We start from the raw sequence: 20,223 nt of genomic DNA on the forward strand, positions 1-20,223 counted from the left end.
CACATCTAGGCACAGCTGCTGGTTGTACCTAACAGATCACAGCTGATGACATTTGGGAAAGGAAGAATCTCAGCGCAAAAAGAAGCTCCAAGGTCAGAAGTATGGCTCTGTGTTTGGATATCGCTCCAAACAGGTGTTTAAATTTCAGAGCACATGAACTAGAAATTCATTATCAGATTCATTAACATATTTTAGAAATTGAGAAGTTCAGTTCAATGTTAAATCTATAGTTATAAATGGTTTATAAAACTGAGACACCACACACTTATGAAACCCAACTCCCAAGCCCACCTGAGAACTCACATGAATTTATCACACAAGACAACGCAGGTGAGGAGAAGGCACACACGTGAAAGTAACTGACCATCAGTGAATTTGAGTCCGATATTTCTATAGCCCACTGGGCATCGCTGCACTGGGGCAAGGTATGACATTTTGGACATGCATAAATTGTTTTAATCAACACATTTTTTCAGCAATAATTAACAGGTAGGCAGCAATGGTCAAAGCAGCCTAAGACAGCTGCATATCAATATACACCAGCATAACACAAATCATAAAATCCTAAAATGGTTTGGGTTGGAAGGGACCTTGGAGATCATCTAATTTGAAGCCCCCTGCCATGGGCAGGAACACCTCCCACCAGACCAGGCTGCTCAAAGCCCCATCCTTAAACACCGCCAGTGATGGCGCATCCACAGCTTCTCTGGGCAGCCTGTGCCAGTGCCTCAGTGCTCTCAGAGTAAATAATTTCTTCTTTATACCTAATCTAAATCACCCCTCTTTTAGTTTAAAGCCCTTACCCCTTGTCCTAACACTACACTCCCTGATAAAGAGTCCCTTTAAGCAGAGCTTACAACTCCTTTCACTGCCTATGAAAATCCTTGATCTAATGTAAAAGAGCCTTAGTAGAGCCTGAAAGCACTAAAACAAAAGAAAAAAACACCACCTTATGTCATAAACACAACCATCTGAATTCAAATTACCTAGAAAACAAGGAGAGGTGCTGGTGACTGCTCCTCTTAGGTCACAGGACACATCCTGTTTTGTGCTGGACTCAGCTTTCCCAGCGTCCAGGGAACAAATGCAACAGCCACGGACATCGCAGCCGCACTGCCTTCCACACCAAGGGCAGACAAAAAAGCCTAACTTTTTCTAACATGGGCACCAGCAGCATATATGTTTAAAAATAAAGCATATTGATCCACTAGAGAAGTAGAAAGTTAAATGCATGTGACAGATGTAAGTCATGTCAGTTATCAGAAGGTGTTCAGATTTGACAGCACTGAAGGCAAGAAAAAGCTAGGTGAGGACAGATATTTGTCTCTGCTAGCTAATGTTTCACACACACACACACACAAAAAAAAATCTTCAGACCACTGTTCTTCCATTTTGTATGTAACCCTTGATATAAGATTTGACTTTTATATTGACATACTGGTTCCCAGGAATTTGGTCCAAAATTGCTCTCTCAACTCCCCCCACCTCCACCCAAACACTTTTTAAAGTAATATTGACACAACTGCAAGTAGTGGCCTTCCTAAATTAAAACTTATGTATATAGTCTGGGCATACAGTACAGAGCTCGCAGAGCTCTGTTAGGGACATCAAATATATTTTGAAAGCCTGTGGTCGTACTGTCTGTGGTGTTAGTCAAGTAACATGCTGCCTGTCTGGAACTCATGTAACAGGCACTGATAAATGAAGTGCCCAAATCTTACTGAATCTGGCAGCCAAGCCTCACTGGGTTAGATTCACAAACAGAGGAAACCCTTCAGACTATGCCCCAACTTATGTCTTAGAGGACAGAGGCTGGGCAAATCACACAATTTGTTGTTTATCAGAACAAGGATTTCACATACCATCTTTAGGGTTTACTCTTGAAACCCAGGATAACATTTAAACTGGTCCATCTGTGCTGGCACTGAAATATCTTGGGATTTGCATGTTACGAGCAGGTTTTCTGCAAAGCTGAAAAACTCAAAAGGCATGAGATACCCACAGCTGAGGTCTAAATACCCAGTACAAGATCCTCTTATCCCTCAAAAGATCATTCAGAAGTCTTCTTAGGCTTGCAAAAGTACAATCACATCTCTATGTCCCATTCATGTTTGGCACTGCCTGACTCCAGCTAAAAGCAGAGCTGCAGGACGCCCAAGAGCTAACTTCTTGCAGTCATAACCAGCCTATGAAATTCTCATTAACCTTTCCTAAAAAAAATAAAAAAAAAATAAAAAAATCAGGAGACATTTCATAAGGCAAGGAGCTGGCAGGGCAACAGAAACCCTCTCCCTCTTAGACACTGCAGACACTGAAATTCTCCTCTGAATTTATATTCTGTTCATCAAGTTTCATTTTTGCCACGTGACCTTTCTAAACATTCTTATTTTTCAAAACCAATAAAATTAAGTCAAAAAAGATAGCAACAAAAACCTGTCAGGAATAAAAACCATCAGCAAGATAGGATTCCTTTGTATTTGATGACAATGAGGGGGGGGGAAAAGGAGTATCAGACTACCTGAAAAAAAAAAAAGTTTCAAAAGTCAAAAGTATCAAAAAAAAAATGAGGTAACCATTTCACTCTTAAAAAAAAAAAAAAAAAACACAACACAGGTAATTTTCCCTTGTAAGAAGTACAAAAGCATCTGAGAGTTGTAGGATGCTGAAAAACAAAATATCTACAAAAATAATTGAATTAGATCTATTTCTTGTCTCCCTGCCTGGCCCAAAAAACAAAATAAATACCTTCTGCGATTTTTCAGTCTAGGTTTACAGTCCCCAAAGACTTGAACCATTAAAATATCATGTAAGCTTTTATTCAGAGCAACTACTTTGAAGTCCATCTGTTTATATCAGAGTTGGCCCCAGCTAAAATCCAAGAACAAAACACACACACTGTGTGATACCGAAAACAGATCCAAGTTTTCTTGATTGGCCCCTTCTCTACCATTTGCTTCGAGTCCATTAGTCAATGTCATAATTGTGCTCTCCCCAAACGACTCCTGAAGTACGTCTTTTATGGGACCCCTTTGAATCCTCTGCTGCACCAACAGGCCTGAAAACCTGATACATGACAAAACATCCCGACAGCAGAGAACTGTAAGGAGTGCTTCATCCTTCTTCTTTTCTTGCAAACCATCTGCTCTTCCAGCAGGAGTCCCCCTGACACCTGGATGCACCTAAACCAGTGAATTTGTTTTTTGAACCACTGCCTGGGCTACAAGGCACTCCCCCGGTGCATATAGGATCACCGGAGGGTGAGGGGGCCAGCACCCATCCCAGCCTACAGACAGGCTCTGGTCCGCTCCTGACTCTCCCGTGTAGGCTTGTGGGTTTTTCCTCTCATTAGCTCAGCAGTGCCACAATAACAAGGCTTACAGCTGCCTCTTCCTCTAATTGCATTGGGTGTGAACTGAAAATGCTGCTTTTTCCAGTAATTTTCCCCTTTTCCCAAGTACAGCTCTACATGTGTACATACGCACACTTTCAGTAACACGCACGTTTGCCTTCAGAGGATATTTCAAACCTACCCAACCTAAATAAGGAGAACTTTTAAATGTATTTTCTCTCCCCCTTGATGTGGCGAGATTCACAGGCTGTGGAAAAAGAGGCTGGGACAAGACACAGTTGCATCTGGAGCGGGGGAGGCATTCTTTTTTGTGGTTGTCTGATGAATTATCAAAGCCGACTTGTAAGGAGTTTGGGGCCCAGAACTTTAAACAGATAGAGATTTTCCTCTCTCCTTTCCTTTCTGTCTCCAACTGTCCTGGGGATTTGACTGAGTCATGTTACACTCGCTGTGACTTCAGATCAGTCGTATCTGGCTTTAATAACGTCTTTATTTTTATTGTTATTATTTTTGGCTGCCCGGGTATTCTTAAGAGCTTTGTTGTTGCACTCCCAGCAGAGGCAGCAGCATGCACTCAGCGATGGGAGCGATGCGAGGACGAGGCTGGAGCAGAGATGGAGACGTCCGCGTGGAGATCTGGAGCTCCAGTGGAAGCCCAGCCAGGAATTCCTGGCATTCCCATCCCTCCACACGAGGTAACTTATGGTTCCCCACCTCAAACACATCACCCCAACAGGGCGGCACAGAATTCAGTCGATGTTTTAACAGATACCAAGGCACCGGGGAGGCAGGGAGGCAGAGCTCCTGGGACTCATGACACACATGTCCAACTGGTGTGGCTCTGATTCAAAGCAAAACAAAACCAAGCAACCAACCACGGCCAACCTCAACGGCTGCAAATGACAGGAAATCCCTCTGGGTAGGTCCAGGTGTTAGGCAGAAAAAAATTCCACCACCCCTTATTTTTTTTTTATATATATATATATATTTATTTTTTTATATATACACGTACTACCATTTTTAGACTCCAAAGTTACATGAGCATACCCTAACAAAAGAAAAAAGAGAAGTAAGGATTTTCATAGGCCATGTCCCTTCCACTACATTATTCATTTATTTCTGATGAAGGATAAAAAGTTGGAGAGATGTTAGGAGTAGAAATATGCAGCCAAGCAGCTTCCTGACCAAGGTTGAAGGCAGAGACAGGGGAGAAAGCAGTGCAATGGCTGATGAGTGCCTACATTTCATCTTTCAAAGCACCAGCTTGGAGGCTATCCCAGAAAGATCCAGCCATCCCAGAAAGATCCAGCCATCCCAGAAAGATCCTGTTGTGATTCAATAAAGCGACTACGGGGATCGAAAGCCCAGTCCAACTACCTAGAGAACTGATCCAAGAAGGCAACCTATACCATTAAGGATTTATTTTATTCATGCATAGAGGATACACAGGGCTAAGGGGGAAGACTGCAGAAACATCTCAGAGGCAACGTGCTGGAATAGCGTGGAGGGCTTCAGAGACTGAGGTTCTTTGCCCATTCCACAAGCAGGAGATATAAAACAGATGAGCTCTAAACTTCCCTGGGTATATTGTTGTGCAAATCAGTTCCACTGCTGAAATCCTTACTGCTAGGGATCTCTGAACAGGCCTTGAAGACAACAGAAGTGGCTTTTATCAACAAACATAACTTCACTTCAGCTACTTACCTGAATATTCCACTGGCATTCGTAATACTTTATCTTTCTTGTGTCAGCCACACAAAGCACAAAGCCTTTGACACCTACAGAATGCCCCCAGAAGCCAAATTTACACATATTTATATAAAAGAGAAACAGTTGTTCAAGACAGGAAGGAAAATATACATTTCAAACATCTTACTGTGGAGCAGGAAGAGTAATGCTCATCTTATGCGGTCATTTCTATACCACACATCATGAGAAGCCAAACTGCAGAAGGGAATATTTTAAAAAGCACTTGCTGGAAAAGCAGGAAATCTAAAACCTGATTTTTCATCAAAATCAGCAGTGGCTTGTGAGTGTGAAAACAGCGAAAAAAAGCCAAAGTCAAGAAGTTATGGAAGTTAAAAACGTTATGCAGATCCAAAGGGTAACCATCTACAGGGATGTTGAAGAAATTCTATGGTTTGAGTTTATTAGAGCTAGATACAGTCTCATTCTGATGCGAACAGCACTCACTTCCCCATCCCATAACACCATTACCAGAGACAGCTACCACCGTGGAAGGAAGACTCTACTGAAGACCATCATATACAGAGGAAGCCCAGATGTTCTCTCAAGCCTACTTGGCACCAAACCCATGTCAGCAAGGAAGAGCTTGCTTTTCTTTATTTGGAACGTGAACCTTTGTACCCACAGAAATTGGACTCTACCTATTTTTAGTTTAAAATAAAAACAAACAACCTTGGATGCACATAATTCAAGGCTGAAACAGGTAAATGGTCATGGCCAAAAATTCACTTCAGCATATCCTAGTAGTCCATTTCTGATTCACAAAACTTCCTGAGCATCTTTGATTGGAGAAAAAAAATGAAAGAAAAATATATCAACAAGCGAGGCAATAAATATTTACTTAGTATCAACAGCTTGTACTACATACTATGTGATTTTGAAAATCAGCAGGAAAATTTACATTTTACTTAACCATCTCTCTTTCTCTCTCCTTTTTTTTTCTTAACCATTTCTCCCTCTCCCTTTATGCACTCATATTTTTGTCAGGACTTTGACTTCTATTACCAAGTTACTTATTTGTCCCGGTCAAGATGAGGAAATCTCTCCTGATTTCAGATATGTAACAGCTGAAAACTGTTAAAGGCTGGTCAGCAGTGGAGACAACTTCTGCCTAGCATTGCAGTTTACCGAACGATTTCAAAGAGCGCATCAAACAAAGACCAGCTATCAGGGAACTTTCATTGTTGTTTTTGTGTTTGTTTTTTTTCTGCCAAGCTGCACTAGTTATAGCATAAGAAAATGCCCAAAACGGATTACATTGAAGCAGAAATGTTAATCTCTCGGTATTTTTCAGGAGACATCATTACCTTTTTAAAACATCCAAAATCACGTTGTCTATGACTACATTGCAAAAGGAGGCACATTTCTCAAATATATGAACTGGCCCAGGGAGGGGAGGGGGGGAAACATGAAGACTAGTATTTATCCTGATTTAGCTACACAAGGTAAACTCCAATTCTCAGGCTCTGCACAGTATAATTCAAGTAAAACCCTCTCACCTTGAAACCATTAGATTTTACATCATAATGCCTCTGTAAAGTTAACTATTTCAAACTTTAAAAAGCATCTGAAACATCTTTTAATAAAGTGCTCTGTGCTACGGAGCTGGATAGGCATCAATAGCAATAACCCCCAGGGAGGGAGATAAATAATTTTTACCACCTCTATAAATGCACAGAAAACTAGTATGTATTATTATTTAGTATTCACTAGATAGTATTTATTATTATTTAGTATTCACTAGATAGAACTTTCACCCTCGAGAATTCTAATCCTAGCTCTCCAGAGGGGTTAGGGAGGCCTGAGGAAGGCAGAAGTCAGCTTTTTGACAGTGAAACCCTGCACAGTAAAAGGTAGGACAAGTAGTATTAGCTTATAGAAGTTAAGGGTTTAAATACTGAAAAACACTCAAAAAAATAGAAGCCCAGGTCCCAGAATCAAGTCACATCTTAGTGTGGTTCTGAATACCGACCTCATTTTCTCTTCATTGGAAAAGCTCCTACATCGAGACCCCAGCTGAAAATATTTAATTTTTTCCAGTCCTATATTCTAATTCCTTTCTCAAGATAAAAATTACTGGTAAAAGTGAGAAAGAAACAGTGACCTGTGCCCTTATAGCCCACACCTCGGACAAGGAAGAATGCCAGCAAGGCAATTTGAACTTGGGTCCCTCGAAGGCGACCCAAGGAGAACAGCTCAGCCTGTGCGACCTCTGATCACAGAGGAATCTTTTTTTGGGGGTGGTGGTGGGAAACAAATGCAAAAAGGTCTCGATGTCATTTTGATACAGAATATATAATTTGAAAATGTTAAATGGGATCATAATGTGTCCTGCCAACATCTACCTAGTGCTTTTTCCTCCAACATCCTTCTAGATAGGACACAGATGCTGCACTGACTCTGAGAAGTCTATTTACTGAATTAGTAATTACCACATCCTACAGCACCTGAGTTTTCCTTGGAGGTCTCCCAACCAAGTACTGACCATACCCCGCATTGCTTAGCTAGTGAAATCTGACATGTTCTTGGCCAGCAGCATAGCAGCGTTGGCTGCGTGTCTAGAAATATTCAACCTGCAAAGAAATCAGAGCCAGAAAAGATTTCTAAATAATTTGGCAATTCCACTTCACCCGTTACTGGTTCTTTCTCGTGTTCCCATTACGCAAAGAGAAACTACACCCAACTGGTTCGGTTATTTCTGTGTAGCAGCTGCATGGGTAGGGGAGAAAATTCAGCCTGCTGAACACAGAGCACTGCTGAAAGTCTCAGCTGTTAATATATACAGGTCTGCAGAGGCTCCCGTATCAAATATCCTATTTTCAAGCTGCTCTCTGTAGAAAACAAGAGTACTTAACTGGCAGAAAGCAAAAAATATGCAAAAGAAATAAAATTATAATAAAACAGAAGAAAGCCCCCACCCCTGAGGAGCAGCTCAGCAGTGAATGAGAGGGATTGCAAGCTGTTTTACATGCTTTTGTTGTCTTCCTTCACTCTGTTGTCATTGGTTGTTTCATTGTTTGCAAGGCTGAAACAGAGGGGAAAAAGCTGCATGTCAAGTATTGAAATTTGCCTTTGAAGGTCCCTTTTTCAGATGGAAAAAGGAGCTTCAGACAGAGCTTCGGAACCCCACTTCGACCTTCAAAGTTTGACTAATCCTTTGTCGGAGTGGCATTTGCCACTTAAGGCATAAAGCCCTTTTAACACTCAGATCAGGAGCTTGTTTTCATACCTCCTCTTAAAAGCATATCCACAGCAGACTTTCATTCATCGTAGAAGTGTGGGAAGGGGTTGTTTTGTTTGTGCTTTTATTTGCCTGCTAGCAGGCTAGGAATTCAGTTCAGTGTTCTGGTGAAAGACACAAAACTTGTAAAGCAGCAGCAACCACGCCTGTGCTTCTCCGGGACCCAGAGAGCATTTTGGGTCACAGAATACATGCACTGGTATGAAGGCAAGAAAGTCTATTTGCAGTCACTACCCACTAAAGACTTGTCATTAGACAATCTGGGTGCTAAAATCCTAGCTGGCACATGAGCAGTTCTGGTACAAAATCTACAACTGTGACATTTCTAGTATCTCACCAACCCATCAAACTGCGGAATCCACGCATTCACACGTAATATAAATCAGAACGTGAGTGATCTTATTTGCAAGGCTCCTTACGGTTGAGGTAGGTGAATAACTTACATGTCACAAAGGAAGAACTTCAACAGTTAAAAGCACTGATTATTGAGGTAAAAAGCAAGGCAATCATGTACCATTTTGGCATTTTAAGCACATCATGGTCAGAAAAAGCACACCCTGTTCCTGCCCTACCAAACTGAAATTATGCAAAAAGTGAGGAAGATTTTGAGAAGTCAAGAACAAAAGCAAGGAAGATGTGGTGGATCCCAAAGGATTTCCTTCAGGTCAAGAGTCAAGATGGGAGTTCAGATTTTACAGGAAATTTTTAGTCTGAAACAGACCATTACCGTATTTTTGGATGAAAACAACAAACCTGAACCTTCACCCACAGCTGAAACCAAACCTGGACTCAATTTCTGATGAAGTTAAAAGGTGGGCTCAAATCCCTTCACTCTTCAGTATGGGAAGATGGAAAGACAAACTGAGCAGCCCCGTACCTACCATTAGGAAGAGCCATTTGTTCTCTGCCCCACTGCAGCTCCGGGCTGCATTACGCTTTTCTGTCATCTTCACCTGCAGGTATCCCTCCACTTAAGGGCTGGTGAAATGAATAACTAAACATCTCTCAAATAAAAACTCTAAAGCTGAGAGAAATCCATACCTTTTTGGAGAAGATCCATACAAAATCAGTCTGTGCAGTCCTAAAACTGACAGTGTAACAAGTATGCCCTCTTCCTCTGATACCAACTGTGAAGCTGCAATCAGGAAATGCTTTACAGAGTGGACAAGGCCTGTGGTTACAGGTGGCAGCCTTAATGAGCAATAGACTTAATCAGTCTGCACTGGTAACACCACTAGCTATTGGAGAATAAGTTTTTCTTCCCCCCACAGCCTTTGAAGCACACCTTTTTTCCAAGATGAAAATATTTTGCATTCAGTTCAACTCAGTAAGATCTATACCACCACCTAATGACTTCAGTGTTCACAAAACTAACAATTTTCAAAAGCTAAAGCAGTAAGTGAAGGCTTCTGTGTCATTCCCTGTTCCCCCCTTACTAAAAGAACAAACCGACTGCTGATCTTACACACCTACTTGAGAATAGAGGGAAGAAAAGGACCAGGACGTCCTGGTGGCTACCTGCAACAGAAGTATAAGAATAATATAAATATTTATCCAACACCCCAACGAGCCATTCAAAATTCACCTACTACAAACAAACAATTCAGTAACGAACAGGGATTTCAAATTGCCCATCTCCCTGCACAGAATATGGGAACTAGAAGTACTAGATTTTCAGAAAAGGATTTTGAGAAATCTCTTGTGCTGTCAGATGGGCAGCAGCGAACCTACTCTGTGATTTCTACAATTCTTACAGTCTTGCCCTAATTCATAGGTCTTATCAACCCTTTACCAAGTTTGTTTTTCCCTGGGTCTCCTCCAACACCACCAATCTAAAAAGAAAGCCCTATATGTATATCCATTCTGGATATACACATGGATCTGTTAGTTCTATTTTAGTAAGTGTAAGGGTTTGTAGGTACTTCCAAAGAATTAGAGATGTTTTGAGATACTGAGCACCAAGGAATATTACTCTGAATACATAACCAAACTACACAGGAAAATACAGGGTGAATCTTCAACAGATATTTAATGGCAAGTCAATGGCACACATCTTAGTATTTCTTTCTGTCTCATGTTGCGATCCAACACTGCACAAGGACTGCTGCTGTTACTGAGCTAGCAGCTGACGGACACCCTTCAATAAGGATGGCACACAAAAAACAAGCCTCCTTAGAGCACACAGCAAGGCAAGATCAAAGCATACATTTTCCAACAAATCAGTTACAACACCCTTTGTAATACATCAGAGACAGATAAATTATGTATAGATAGATCTGGTGAAGCCTATTTTGTGAAGTCTTAACTCTAGGACAGAATTATACCCATCTTAATTAAATTCTTAGGAAATAAATTGAAGTTTTCAAGGCATCCTTTAAAAGGGTTTCCAAAAGTAGTTCTACAACAACCAAGTAAATGTTATTAATGACCCTAAGTTTAGGCTTGATTTTCTCTGTCTTCTCTTATTTTTCATATTATGAAAAAATTAAGCTGTCATTTAAAAGGAGGAGTTCTACATACCTAAAAATAGCAACCTAACACCCCATTAAAATTATTACAAGAACAAGTAACATTTGATACTCTGACAGTGGTTTTCCAAACTACATCTCAGAAATGCCACTGTAGTGTCTGATGTTTCTGAATGGCTGCTCTGTGATTCTGCTTTGTGGCTAATTGGTCTTAGCTGTCCTATTGATGCTGTTTGCTTACTTGTGGTTATAAATTCAGAAGACCAAGACACAGAGAGCAAGTGTTTATATGTAAGACTATAAGCTTCAGAGCCTAACAAGAACAAGTATGGCCAAGAGGATCAGTTCTCCCCAGTCTATATATTTTCCGTGACAACAGTGAAGTCAGAAGCATTGCAAGATTCAAATATCAGCTTCCAAAGTCCTCCCCTAGCTCAAACCTTTTCATTAGAGGTCCTAAAGACCATCCTTTAATTGCTGACTATAGCCACCTGAAGCCTACGCAGCAGTGCTGCAATTCATTAGCTCTAAATCCCACTGATTTACTGATGTAAAGTCCCACTGAGCTTCATGACAAGTTCTCAGGGCATCTCTTAAGAAAAACGCCTAACACCCTTTTGTCCATTTATTTTCTGTGCTTCCTCTTCCACTCCTTCGGAAGGGAGAACCTCATCAGAAGATGGGTTGAAAAGATAATTTGCGTGGATATAGGCATATGGATACATATGCATCTGTATAATTGTACCTTACACACACACAGTCCTGGGCTGCTCTTTCAAAGAACGTGCCTCCTTGTTTACCTGTCCACTAAGGACACGTCTGAACACTTTCAAACCAGGCTGGTAGGTAATGTCTACAGCTACACACATGTAAAGCAGAACATAACAAATACATATCCAGGCGCAGTAATACTGCAGTAAGAAGCTATACGTCATATTGCAAAAAGATAATGCAACAATAACTTCTTTTAGTGACACACAAGCCTGCCAGCACACGCCAAGGTAAAGGTGACTGTATACAAACACATGGACACCTTTTAGGACATGAGAATAGGAAAAGCTGAAATGAAAAGCATCTGTGCTTATAGCATCCCTTCATTTTCTTTTCCCCCTTTTGACATGGAAAATCTGGTTAAATGACACTGCAAGGCTGTCACCTTTGTGTTTCTAAAGCACACAATGAGGTCTGGAAGCAAGACGACTAAACCCACACAAGTTTTAGCAGCAAAATTACTCTGGCAGGAATAAATTAAGTCAAGAAGGGGAAAAAAAAATATATATATATAGATTTCTCTTTCACTCTTACCTTCCTAGTCTAAGAAAGCTCTGTCAGCAATTACTACCAATCCAAATTAATATTGCGCAAGTATCACAGAAAAAAGAAATACAAGATAAATGTAAGGGCAGAGATTCTCCAAATCATTCAAACAGTTTTGGTGCTCTGTTGTAACAGCTGTATCTAATCTAAGGCTTCATGGTAACGTTGGAAACCTCAGCCGAAAAGGCAGGACAATTTATTTTAGTTTAAGACATCATGAATATGCTTAATGATCAAGGAAATCTAATCTTCCAAGACTTCTTACACAGGCAAGGATATAGTGAAGACATGAAGGTATAAAGGAGACACAAATTCTATAAAATAGAGAAATTCATCCGTGTGCAGGCCAGAAAGAGAGAATACTAAGGGAAGCTGAGCAAAAAAAAATCCTCTTAACAGGTGGATCCTCATGCCACCTCCAAAAATGAGGATGTGCTCCACGATGGGCACTTAGCACTAGGCAGAAAAAGCCCTTACTAGAAACATTTCACAGTTGTGGTAGTCATCTGGAGAAACTGTAACGAAACTTTCCACAAATGTAAAAGAGGAGGCCTGACTTAGCACAACCTACATGTTAAAATAGTGTCATTTGCAGTAAACTGGCACTTGGTTTTAATTCCACAAAGTATGATATGGTCCCACAACAAGCCATCCCTTTTACCAAAAACCTCGCATTTCTCAGTTCTGCACAGACATACAGAAGAAGCAGATCAAAACAGGACTGCTTTGAACAACGCTGAAGAATGAAGCAGCAAAAGGAAAGGGGACAGCTAAAGTGTTAGTGCTCGGCTTTGAAGTCTAGAGACTTGGATTTGTTCCCTGTCAAGTGGCATGGTTTGAAGTGAATTAATTAGTTTTCAGTTGCACAGGTGTTTATTTACCCACCTCATCAGAACCTGCACTGTTTGTCTCCTCCTACAGTGGAATAGCAAGTACTGCTGGTGTTGCATGCTGTGGCTTAAGCCTCATAAGAGAGCTCTATGTTGACCTTTATTTGAAATCCTGCAGGTGTTTCATGTTTCAAAGAAGCCACATTAACTAAGTGATAGGAATTGTCAGGCCTGGAACAGAAGGGATGCTGCAAAGCATCAAGAACTGTAACCAAGAACTGTTGGTGAGCAGTTGAGTGAAGTGTAAGAGCACGCAAGCTCTGTGCACTAGAAATATTTTCACTCCAGAGCAGATGGATGAAGCAAGAATTTAGAAGCAAATATCCCAAAAGTCCCAAAAGGCTCAAGAAACAGTAGGACTGAGGAAGTACCTGAAATATGGCAAACATACTTAGTTGTTGTTTCAAGGACCTAAGCCAGTCTCCACTGAAACAGGGAAGCTCTCCGTACACCAGGTTCCCTCAAATCCTCTGCAGCGAGAGGCACCATTGCCAGCTGATGCAGGATGTGGACCAGGGGCATTGCTGGTCTGACTGTGCAAAGCCAGTCCTGAGGCCCCCAGCAGGACCCCACACAGGGAGTGGAGAGCCACAGTAGAGTCTGAATTCTCCCTCCCCAGAACAAAACAACGTACAAGGTATCATTTAGCGTTACAGAGAATCACAACTGAAAATAATTCTATTTCCTTTCAGGGAGTGAATAAAATTCTCAAAGCAACTCATCAATTCCCAGACAGAGGAAAAGCCATCTTAACTTTGCATTTACAAACTGTGCATGATCTGAATGTGAAGAAATGACCACGAATTCTTTTGCCTGTAGCACAGTTAGTTTCCCCCATACAGACATAAATGATGCTCATCAATAGAAATGTGATATTTCTGAATATATAAAAAAAACATAAACTGCGCTTACTAGGTCTCCTCTGGTTCCCATTTAATTTCTTTTGTCTAATGTAAACTCACTGGGCTATGACTAACAGCTAACATATAATTTCTAATTGTATGGCATTATGTTATGTTAGTACAAAAACATTATCAGAGCCAAGACAGACAGAAGCATATAGTTCAGTCTTACTGGGAGCAGACAGGAATGGAAAAATACCATCAGCATCAAGTACATTTGTCAAGGAAGCAGATTAAAATTCAGCTCTAATGGGAAAAAAAAAAAACTCCCCACATTTCACTTTCCTACTTTTTAAATGATACAACTGTTATATAAACAAACCAAAATATGTTCACCTTTACAAGGGCTTATGGAAAAATGAACTGGATGATGTAGGACATTACTATTTTGTTCTTTGGAAGATGATCTGTATATTTCTACAGAAATGGCCTAAAGCTTTACAGAGATATAAAGCCCGTAGCTACGTGATTAGCTATAGACCCCAACCTTTTTTCAGAATTATGTTCAGATTTACACTTGAAAGAATTACGAGCCAGAGCCTTGAGAAAAAAAAAAAAAAAAAAAAAAAAGAAAAAGTCTGATTTACACCCTGTAGAGATTTCCCTCCCTAGGGAATAAACCAAAGGAACATAAATCAAGAGTAAGGCCACATAGAAGTGTACTCCTGAGCCTGCAGACAGTCTGCAACAATAGCTGCGAGAACTGCGAACCACCTATATCCTCTCAACGCGTTAATCACGAGGTTCAAAGATTGAGAAGTTAAGTGGCGAATGTGCTGGACAGCATTAGTTTGGGGTATTTGCACCTGACTGTACGCAATGTTCCTCTGAAAGGGCTCCTTCCTGCCGGCCGGGCAGCTGGCAGGCAGCTCGTCCCCGCAGACCAGGTGGGTCCCTCTGAGCTCCGTGGGACGATGCCGCACAGGTCCCACTCAAGGAGCGCAGGGAGGGAGGGATAGAGAGAATGAGACCTACCAGCAGCCAGGAGCCTGCAGGCAAGGTAGGACAGTGACAAAGCAAGGAGGAACTAGGAGAAAGGCACAGGGGTCCTCAGAGGGAAATCATTTTCCTAGGTACTTAGGCAGGAGTGCAATGACTTTGTCGTCATCCAGAATGTCAGCAAACTGCTGAAATTCAAGCAAACCTGAAACAGAAGATCTATTCATGTGAGAGGGGAAACAGGGAGGTGTTTAATGTCAGCCTTGTTATGTTACGTTCTAACCTCAATTCGTATTTGTTAATCTGACTTTTTCCCCTGTTACAAAGACTCTTATCTATCTCTGTCCATGGCAAAGGGCTGGAATTAGGTGATCAAGGTCCCTTCCAACCCAACCCATTCTGTGATTGTCTTAGTTTGCAGCCTAACCAAACACAGCTTCTGTAGCTCAAAATCTCTTTATAAAGAGGTCACTTTAAGGAAGAGGCAGCGCCAAATCCACCTGAAGGCTCTGGCAAGTTTGTGGACCTGTTCAAGCAACATGCCTAACAGCTGAAATAGTTGAGTATTTAAGGAGCAACACCCAGATAAACTCTCCAAGCTACCCTTCCATTTCCTATCATAGGATGGTGTGGGTTGGAAGGGACCTTAAAGATCATCTAGTTCCAGCCCTTTGCCATGGGCAGGGACATCTTCAACCAGACCAAGTTACACAAAGCCCCATCCAACCTGGCCTTGAACACCTCCAGGGATTGAGCATCCACAGCTTCTCTGGGAATTCTGTTCCAGTGCCTTACCACCCTCCAAGTAGATATAAGGAAGAAAGTCTTTAATCTAAATCTACCCTCTTTTAAAGCCATTACTCCTTGTCCAATAATCCCCTTCAATCTCTGTATCTGTCAAAGGTTCTAAAATGGAACCTAGGCTTTCCTAGATTTAAAAAGAAATAGAAACATCAAAAAGTAATGTAATATATTATCAAAAACATAGAAACTGCTATACTGCCGTTTACTTTAGATTAAAATTAATGAGAGCTCTCACTGATTGATCGAAAGAGAGCTCAGTCTATTCAGCCTGTAACCCACTTAATCATCTTCTAGAAACACAGGAGCCGGGAAAGCACTGGAAGGAGTGCAGGCAGGGTGTCAGGAATACTGGGTTTGCTGCCAGCTCTCGGGAGAGCCCACTGTAGTGTTTGTAGCTCGCAACATGACCACAAGTCATGCATACAATTCCCTTCTCACGTAGTGCATCAGTGCCATTTACTAAGATTGCAAACTCTTCAGGACAACCTCTGTATCTTGCTACGTACTCGTTCAGTGGTTAATATGAGAAAGTTCTCATCTCAGCTGGGGAATTCTGGCATTAGCAGAGTACAAACAGCGGTCTCGTGTTCTCCCTCTACACAGGCGGAATATCATCCAAAAAACGAACCTATATAATTCTACTTTACGAAAAGAGATCATGGCTTTCCATGATTTTTCAGCCAGGAACCCCAGCATTCAATCCAAACTAAAAGAACATAAATCCTAAAATTCCATTCAAGTGGCCTTTAATGTCCTTGTCACCCGGCATGCACCTGGCAATGCCCAATCAGAATCTCGCAGGGCATTATAACCTTGATGCTATTGACCAGCATTGCTCTGATTTAAATTTCAAACAGCCTGCAATTTTGATTCCTCTTTCCCCCAGCTCTGAAAGCAAACATTATGGATTTTATAGGGAAGGCGGCCCTAGCCACACATTTGATTTGCACAAACTTTGCAGAAGTGAAAAGGCAGTCAATACAAACAGAATTAATTTTAATTAACCTTAATATTCTGATGAAAGTAGTGCAGAGTTTTCATGAACAAGTGAGTAGAGCCACATACACAAAAATATCTGCTTTGTTAATTACACATGCACATATCCAATAATACAGTCATGGTTAATTACAGTCCTTGTTTGTGAACTTACATGGTTACAATCACACGGACACCCCTGCAGTCGATAAGCACATGTCCTTTTTCTTGGTCAGGCAGAGTAGAAAGCCAGCACTGAGATGTTGATTAGCAGCACTGTCAAAGATCTTCAACTCTCCATCTAATTATCAGGTCTCTGGTGCCTGTTGGGGACAGGAACAAACATTATTATTCCCCAGCCTGGAAACTCCCCTGGAAGAATTGCTCCTGAACCATAAACAGGCTCAACCGCAGCCTCTTGTCAAGAAGTCCAAGCAGTCCAACTCATTCATACAAAATCAGGAGGAACTACTCAAAACTGTGGTTACACTGATGTAAAACCAGTGAAAACAGGCAATCAGGAAACCAGCCTGTGAAATTACTGCGTGTAAATAGAACACAAATATCATCGAGTGGAGATCCCTATTACCCAATTTAAAACTATTTAGGCAAATTTGCTGAAGATCTTGCCCACAGTTTCCTACCGCATGTGATATAAGAGGAGAAGATGACACTACAGAACAGAGCATCAAAACAGGGCAATTTCCCTGTTTGTTGCTGCAAAAATTTCAAGCCAAACCAGACATTGAAACAGAAGCAGCTCAGAGGCTCCTCACTCTTTAAAGAGCCAACGCCAAGACATTCCAGCCAACTGCTTTCAAATGTGCCTCCACACCCATGAGAAACACCTTTCCAGGCTGCTTCTAAGGCATTACCTGTGCCCAGGTGAGAAAATCTAAAAAGCAACCTAGCACAGAAAGGCTCAAAGAGCCCAGCAGTTGGAAGAAGAAAGCTCTCTTGCAATTGCTTTTGGAAATACGCAAGGCCTGATCTGAAAACTCACTATGAAAAATCTGTGTGTTGTCCAAATTACTGGCTAGGGCTGGGATTTGTTTGCTTCCCAGAAGCAGAATAAAGAAAAAGAAGGAAAAATCCTTTCTTAGCAATCTCCAGCACTCATCTCCCTTATAAGCACAGTAAGCATGTGTTGCACCAAACTGGCATGCAAGACAAAACCAGATATTAAATGTTTGTTCAAGTTAGAAGAAGAATATTGCCATACCAATAGATTCAAAAATAATAGAGTTTTACCCTGAGAAACATGAGATTTGGGACTTCCTCTCTTTGCCTTCTCTTTTTTAATCTTCCAGGGTGCTTTAGAGTTACATTCCTACATTTGAGAGCCTGCGGGCTAGGAATTTATTTAAGAAACAGCCGAGAATCTCATTAATAACATGAATACAGAAACTGGGGTTTAAAAAAATACACAGGTAACGCAAAATTTAAAGTCATGACAAGTGGCAACAGTGCATACAATATCAATATCTGGGTAATGGACCCAGAATGATTACTGGTTAATGAGCTGAAGCATGCAACAATAATGGAGGAAAAAAAAAAATGTTTCTTTTATAACATGGCTGCTAGGAATTATAGCAAGCTACTCAGAGTCACATCCTGTTTACTTAAGTGATTAAAATTAGGCCAAATCCCACTATATCAAAAGCAGTATTTTTTAAGGAAGCATATGCCTGCTGGTATATCTTGATTTGCTACTGGATAAGCAAGCAGAAAGGGGCCCAAACAGACCATTACTGCAAGTAAGGCAAACATGATGTGTCTTAATTTTGTACAATTAGCTGCTCTGGACCTGTTTGGTAAGATAACTATGAATAATGCTATTGATATTTACGGCTTCATCATCTCCAATAAGTAGGAGATGAGTTAGGCTGTTAAAAATCTATCAGCTGGGCAAGTTGTGTAACAAGTATTTATAACAAACGTGTTATCAATTGCATTTGGAAAAGCTTCAAAACAAGCGTGTGCTGAGCAGAGACATAACACCCCCACACACACCTTCTTGCGATATCCTGCTCACGTTAGGAACATACCTGACATATTTCAAGAACATTTTCATCAGACCTGTACAAACATTGCTGCCCCCTGCCCTCCTCCTTGAAATTATCAACTAATCTTGGAAAGTGTAGGAAATCACACCACCAAAATTCAGGTTTCACGTATAATAACTACAAGATGCATGTAATTGTGCCTTAAATCATCTCTGCAAAACACAGCTACAAGTATTCTGACTTTTCCGCAAAAACTTGCAGAAGTCCACAGGCATATATTATGCATACAAATATGGAAAGAACATTCCAGTCCTCACAGCAATATTTCCCTTTATTTTACACCAAAAATATGGCAAACGTTAATAAATGCATTATGAAAATAAACATCCACCTGGCAAAATCTTCTTAATGAAAGCTGTCTCCTTTTAAACCGATTGAGAGCTTTAGAGCAAAAGAAAAAAGCACAGGGGGACGTACACCAGTGTAAGTTTGGAGTTTAATGAACAAAGCCACTTATTCCCTCTCAAAGGCAGAGGGAGAGGGAGATGAAAGCTCTTGTTTCATTTTATGTGCAAAGCAGAACAGACATCTCCCATAGACATGCTAATGAAACATTGATTTGCTTGGGTGACGTTTGTTACCACAGGGCTCTCCACCTTGGACTTCCAGGAGAAACGATTCACAATTAATTAACTCCTTTCACAGATTATCTGAAATCTAACCTCTGCTCAACCCCACTTCATGATAATGTTCATTTTGTTAGCAGTATGCAGATCAATGAACATACATATATGCAGACACGCACATACATACAAAGATGTATTCCCCATTTTTATATGCATTTATATGCGTGCAAATGTATAATGCGTTACATATCATACAATGCATCATGTAATCTATGCTTACATTACAGATATTATAAAATATACATTTTTAAATATTTATTTCTATTTGTAGCCATGCGATTCCACTGCTGTAAGCACCACACCAAGGTTCCTGCCATCAGCTCGAATGGGAGAACTCCCCAAAGTCCCAGAGCTTCGGGAGGAGCCCTGACTCCATCACCCACCTCCTCCTTACCTCGGGCAGATACAAACCTACCTCACAGGAGTCCACAAGAACTGCTCTCTGCTGCCCTAACCAACATTTAATGGGTTTTCTCAGGCACAGAAAGGAAACTGACACTCTTATTTCTAACTAAAAAAAAAAAAAAAAAAAAAAAAAAAAAGCTGTTCCTCTTCAAGGGGAATGAAAATGTAAAATAAATATAAAGTTAAAAATACAAATAATACTTCTTGCCCTTCTGAAAAACTGCATAATTGTCTTTTCAATTTTAAATACACATAAACCAAATTGCCGGGCTGTATTTACCCTGTATGACAGATGTATGTGAAGCACCACACCTCCCACGCCGTAGGTTTTATCTCACTTGCCCCATGCCCACGAAAGCCTCATTCCGATATTGCTGCCCCCTTGACCCAAGGGGCTTCGATTCCCCTAAGCTGAATTCCACCACCCAGAGGCTTTTCTCCCAGCTGTGGAAACCCTTCTGTGAAACTGATACTGAGCAAGGGATCAAGCAGAGC

At 41.0% G+C, this 20,223-nt stretch overlaps 1 protein-coding gene across 1 annotated transcript in view; it reads right to left on the minus strand.

Annotated features, from left to right (window-relative positions):
- Positions 1-20,223, minus strand: part of LOC311445462 (uncharacterized protein) — a 342,727-nt gene that overhangs the window by 182,611 nt on the left and 139,893 nt on the right. The window contains exon 9 of the mRNA XM_084537630.1: positions 16,807-16,954. The gene's annotated coding sequence lies outside the window, so the exon portion shown is untranslated. The remainder of the gene's footprint in view (positions 1-16,806; positions 16,955-20,223) is intronic.

Source organism: Aythya ferina, assembly GCF_964211825.1.
Source record: "Aythya ferina genome assembly, chromosome: 16".
NCBI classification, from domain to species: domain Eukaryota; kingdom Metazoa; phylum Chordata; class Aves; order Anseriformes; family Anatidae; genus Aythya; species Aythya ferina.